Source organism: Colletes latitarsis, unplaced genomic scaffold (genome assembly GCF_051014445.1).
Source record: "Colletes latitarsis isolate SP2378_abdomen unplaced genomic scaffold, iyColLati1 scaffold0018, whole genome shotgun sequence".
In the NCBI taxonomy this organism is placed as follows: Eukaryota; Metazoa; Arthropoda; class Insecta; order Hymenoptera; family Colletidae; genus Colletes; species Colletes latitarsis.
In genome coordinates, this window is record NW_027488369.1 from 5,915,674 (window position 1) to 5,922,381 (window position 6,708).

The window sequence follows — 6,708 nt, forward strand, 5'->3', positions numbered from 1 at the left end:
ATATTTTAGAGGATAACGCATGTTAAGTCTGGGATAGGTCTGGGATTTGACCTCATCAGACTCATACTTTCGCACACTTCACATACTCGTTGAACAGATCCTGGGTTATTTTCTGGTTTGGATCTAATAGTAATGTGGTACCACACTGAAACAATAGATTAAACCAGGTTTCGATCAATATTTTAGAGAATAATTCATGTTAGGTCTAGGTTAGGCCTGGGATTTTCACTCATCAGACTCATACTTTCGCAGTTTTAACATGCATGTTGACCTGATCGAGGGTTTTTTCTGCTTTGGATCACGTGGTAAAGCGGTACCACAACTAAAACAGTCAATTAAACCTGGTTTCGATCATTATTTTAGACGATAACGCAAGTTAGGTCTGGGATAGGTCTGGGATTAGCCCTCATCAGACTCATACTTTCGCATTCTTCACATACTTGTTGAACGGATCCTGGGTTTTTTCTGGTTTGGATCACGTTCTAATGTGGGACCACACTGAAACAATCAATTAAACCTGGTTATGATAAATACTTTAGAGGATAACGCATGTTAGGTCTGGGTAAGGTCTAGGATTTGCCCTCGTCAGGCTCATACTTTCGCATATTTCTCATACTTCATGGCTAGATCCTGGGCTATTTCTGGATTGGATCACGTAGTAATGTGGTACCACACTGAAACAGTCAATTAAACCTGGTTTTGATCAATATTTTAGAGAATAATGTATGTTATGTCTAGGTTAGGTCTGGGATTTGCTCTCATCAGGCTCATTCTTTCGCATATTTCTCATACTTGATGGCTAGATCCTGGGCTTTTTCTGGATCGCATCACGTGGTAATGAAGTACAACACTGAAACAGTCAATTAAACCTGGTTTCCATCAATATTTTAGAGGACAACGCATGTTAGGTCTAGGTAAGGCCTGGGATTTGCCCTCATCAGGGTCATACTTTCGCAGTTTTAACATACATGTTGACCTGATCGAGGGTTCTTAATGCTTTGGATCACGTAGTAAAGTGGTACCACACTGAAACATTCAATTTAACCTGGTCTTGATAAATATTTTGGAGGATAACGCATGTTAGGTTTGGGTTAGGTCTAGGATTTGTCCTCATCAGGCTCATACATTCGCATATTTCTCATACTTCATGGCTAGATCCTGGGCTGTTTCAGGATTGTGTCACGTAGTAATGTGGGACCACACTGAAACAGTCAATTAAACCTGGTTTGGATCAATATTTTAGAGGATAACGCATGTCAGGTCTGGGATAGGTCTGGGATTTGACCTCATCAGGGTCATACTTTCGCAGTTTTAACATGCATGTTGACCTGATCGAGGGTTTTTTCTGCTTCGGATCACGTAGTAAAATGGTACCACAACTAAAACAGTCAATTAAACCTGGTTTGGATCAATATTTTAGAGGATAACGCATGTTAGGTCTAGGTTAGCCCTGGGATTTTCACTCATCAGACTCATACTTTCGCATTCTTCACATACTTGTTGAACGGATCCTGGGTTTTTTCTGGTTTGGTTCACGTAGTAAGGTGGTACCACACTGAAACAGTCAATTAAACCTGGTTTCCATCAATATTTTAGAGGACAACGCATGTTAGGTCTAGGTAAGGCCTGGGATTTGCCCTCATCAGGGTCATACTTTCGCAGTTTTAACATGCATGTTGAACGGATCCTGGGTTTTTTCTGGTTTGATTCACGTAGTAATGTGGTACCACACTGAAACATTCAATTATACCTGGTCTTGATAAATATTTTAGAGGATAACGCATGTTAGGTTTGGGTTAGGTCTAGGATTTATCCTCATCAGGCTCATACATTCGCATATTTCTCATACTTCATGGCTAGATCCTTGGCTGTTTCTGGATTGTATCACGTAGTAATGTGGTACCACGCTGAAACAGTCAATTAAACCTGGTTTCGATCAATATTTTTGAGGATAACGCAAGTTAGGTCTGGGATAGGTCTGGGATTTGACCTCATCAGACTCATACTTTCGCACACTTCACATACTCGTTGAACAGATCCTGGGTTATTTTCTGGTTTGGATCTAATAGTAATGTGGTACCACACTGAAACAATAGATTAAACCAGGTTTCGATCAATATTTTAGAGAATAATTCATGTTAGGTCTAGGTTAGGCCTGGGATTTTCACTCATCAGACTCATACTTTCGCATTCTTCACATACTTGTTGAACGGATCCTGGGTTTTTTCTGGTTTGGATCACGTAGTAATGTGGTACCACACTGAATCAGTCGATTAAACCCGGTTTCGATCAATATTTTAGAGGATAACGCATGTTAAGTCTGGGATAGGTCTGGGATTTGACCTCATCAGACTCATACTTTCGCACACTTCACATACTCGTTGAACAGATCCTGGGTTATTTTCTGGTTTGGATCTAATAGTAATGTGGTACCACACTGAAACAATAGATTAAACCAGGTTTCGATCAATATTTTAGAGAATAATTCATGTTAGGTCTAGGTTAGGCCTGGGATTTTCACTCATCAGACTCATACTTTCGCAGTTTTAACATGCATGTTGACCTGATCGAGGGTTTTTTCTGCTTTGGATCACGTGGTAAAGCGGTACCACAACTAAAACAGTCAATTAAACCTGGTTTCGATCATTATTTTAGACGATAACGCAAGTTAGGTCTGGGATAGGTCTGGGATTAGCCCTCATCAGACTCATACTTTCGCATTCTTCACATACTTGTTGAACGGATCCTGGGTTTTTTCTGGTTTGGATCACGTTCTAATGTGGGACCACACTGAAACAATCAATTAAACCTGGTTATGATAAATACTTTAGAGGATAACGCATGTTAGGTCTGGGTAAGGTCTAGGATTTGCCCTCGTCAGGCTCATACTTTCGCATATTTCTCATACTTCATGGCTAGATCCTGGGCTATTTCTGGATTGGATCACGTAGTAATGTGGTACCACACTGAAACAGTCAATTAAACCTGGTTTTGATCAATATTTTAGAGAATAATGTATGTTATGTCTAGGTTAGGTCTGGGATTTGCTCTCATCAGGCTCATTCTTTCGCATATTTCTCATACTTGATGGCTAGATCCTGGGCTTTTTCTGGATCGCATCACGTGGTAATGAAGTACAACACTGAAACAGTCAATTAAACCTGGTTTCCATCAATATTTTAGAGGACAACGCATGTTAGGTCTAGGTAAAGCCTGGGATTTGCCCTCATCAGGGTCATACTTTCGCAGTTTTAACATACATGTTGACCTGATCGAGGGTTCTTAATGCTTTGGATCACGTAGTAAAGTGGTACCACACTGAAACATTCAATTTAACCTGGTCTTGATAAATATTTTGGAGGATAACGCATGTTAGGTTTGGGTTAGGTCTAGGATTTGTCCTCATCAGGCTCATACATTCGCATATTTCTCATACTTCATGGCTAGATCCTGGGCTGTTTCAGGATTGTGTCACGTAGTAATGTGGGACCACACTGAAACAGTCAATTAAACCTGGTTTGGATCAATATTTTAGAGGATAACGCATGTCAGGTCTGGGATAGGTCTGGGATTTGACCTCATCAGGGTCATACTTTCGCAGTTTTAACATGCATGTTGACCTGATCGAGGGTTTTTTCTGCTTTGGATCACGTAGTAAAGTGGTACCACAACTAAAACAGTCAATTAAACCTGGTTTGGATCAATATTTTAGAGGATAACGCATGTTAGGTCTAGGTTAGCCCTGGGATTTTCACTCATCAGACTCATACTTTCGCATTCTTCACATACTTGTTGAACGGATCCTGGGTTTTTTCTGGTTTGGTTCACGTAGTAAGGTGGTACCACACTGAAACAGTCAATTAAACCTGGTTTCCATCAATATTTTAGAGGACAACGCATGTTAGGTCTAGGTAAGGCCTGGGATTTGCCCTCATCAGGGTCATACTTTCGCAGTTTTAACATGCATGTTGAACGGATCCTGGGTTTTTTCTGGTTTGATTCACGTAGTAATGTGGTACCACACTGAAACATTCAATTAAACCTGGTCTTGATAAATATTTTAGAGGATAACGCATGTTAGGTTTGGGTTAGGTCTAGGATTTATCCTCATCAGGCTCATACATTCGCATATTTCTCATACTTCATGGCTAGATCCTTGGCTGTTTCTGGATTGTATCACGTGGTAATGTGGTACCACGCTGAAACAGTCAATTAAACCTGGTTTCGATCAATATTTTTGAGGATAACGCAAGTTAGGTCTGGGATAGGTCTTGGATTTGACCTCATCAGACTCATACTTTCGCACACTTCACATACTCGTTGACCAGATCCTGGGTTATTTTCTGGTTTGGATCTAATAGTAATGTGGTACCACACTGAAACAATAGATTAAACCAGGTTTCGATCAATATTTTAGAGAATAATTCATGTTAGGTCTAGGTTAGGTCTGGGATTTTCACTCATCAGACTCATACTTTCGGACACTTCACATACTCGTTGAACAGATCCTGGGTTATTTTCTGGTTTGGATCTAATAGTAATGTGGTACCACACTGAAACAATAGATTAAACCAGGTTTCGATCAATATTTTAGAGAATAATTCATGTTAGGTCTAGGTTAGGCCTGGGATTTTCACTCATCAGACTCATACTTTCGCATTCTTCACATACCTGTTGAATGGATCCTGGGTTTTTTCTGGTTTGGATCACGTAGTAATGTGGGACCACACTGAAACAATCAATTAAACCTGGTTTCGATCAATATTTTAGAGAATAATTCATGTTAGGTCTAGGTTAGGTCTGGGATTTGCTATCATCAGGCTCATTCTTTCGCAATGTTTCTCATACTTGATGGCTAGATCCTGGGTTTTTTCTGGTTTGGATCACGTAGTAATGTGGGACCACGCTGAAACGGTCAATTAAACCTGGTTTGGATCAATATTTTGGAGGATAACGCATGTTAGGTCTAGGTTAGCCCTGGGATTTTCACTCATCAGACTCATACTTTCGCATTCCTCACATACTTGTTGAACGGATCCTGGGTTTTTCCTGGTTTGGTTCACGTAGTAAGGTGGTACCACACTGAAACAGTCAATTAAACCTGGTTTCCATCAATATTTTAGAGGACAACGCATGTTAGGTCTAGGTAAGGCCTGGGATTTGCCCTCATCAGGGTCATACGTTCGCAGTTTTAACATGCATGTTGACCTGATCGAGGATTCTTAATGCTTTGGATCACGTAGTAAAGTGGTACCACACTGAAACAGTCCATTAAACCTGGTTTGGATCAATATTTTGGAGGATAACGCATGTTAGTTCTGGGTTAGACCTGGGATCTTCACTCATCAGACTCATACTTTCGCATTCTTCACATACTTGTTGAACGGATCCTGGGTTTTTTCTGGTTAGATTCACGTAGTAATGTGGTACCACACTGAAACATTCAATTAAACCTGGTCTTGATAAATATTTTAGAGGATAACGCATGTTAGGTTTGGGTTAGGTCTAGGATTTATCCTCATCAGGCTCATACATTCGCATATTTCTCATACTTCATGGCTAGATCCTTGGCTGTTTCTGGATTGTATCACGTAGTAATGTGGTACCACGCTGAAACAGTCAATTAAACCTGGTTTTGATCAATATTTTAGAGAATAATTCATGTTATGTCTAGGTTAGGTCTGGGATTAGCTCTCATCAGGCTCATTCTTTCGCATATTTCTCATACTTGATGGCTAGATCCTGGGCTTTTTCTGGATCGCATCACGTGGTAATGAAGTACAACACTGAAACAATCAATTAAACCTGGTTTCCATCAATATTTTAGAGGACAACGCATGTTAGGTCTAGGTAAGGCCTGGGATTTGCCCTCATCAGGGTCACACTTTCGCAGTTTTAACATACATGTTGACCTGATCGAGGGTTCTTAATGCTTTGAACCACGTAGTAATGTGGTACCACACCGAAACAGTCAATTAAACCTGGTTGCGAATAATATTTTAGCGGATAACCCTGGTTATGCCTGGGATAGTTCTGGTATTTGCAATCATCTGGCTCATACTATCGCACTTTTCGCATACTTGTCAGCCAGATCCTGGCCTCTTTCTGGTTTGGATCATCGTAGCAATGCGGTACCACACCGAAACAGTCAATTATACCTGGTTGCGATTAATATTTTAGAGGATAGCGCCGGTTATGTCTCGGTTAGGTCTGGTATTTGCCCTCCTCTGGCTCATACTATCGCACTTTTCGCATACTTGTCAGCCAGATCCTGGCCTCTTTCTGGTTTGGATCATCGTAGCAATGCGGTACCACACCGAAACAGTCAATTATACCTGGTTGCGATTAATATTTTAGAGAATAGCGCCGGTTATGTCTCGGTTAGGTCTGGGATTTGCCCTCATCTGGATCGTACTTTCGCATTTTTCGCATACTTGTTGGCCAGATCCTGGCCTTCTTCTGTCTTGGACCACGTAGTAAAGTGGCACCAGACTGAAACAGTCAATTAAACCTGGTTTCGATCAATATTTTTGAGGATAACGCATGTTAGGTCCAGGTTAGGCCGGGGAATTTCACTCATCAGACTCATACTTTCGCACACTTCACATACTCGTTGAACAGAACCTGGGTTATTTTCTGGTTTGGATCACATAGTAATGTGGTACCACACTGAAATAGTCGATTAAACCAGGTTTCGAGCAATAGTTT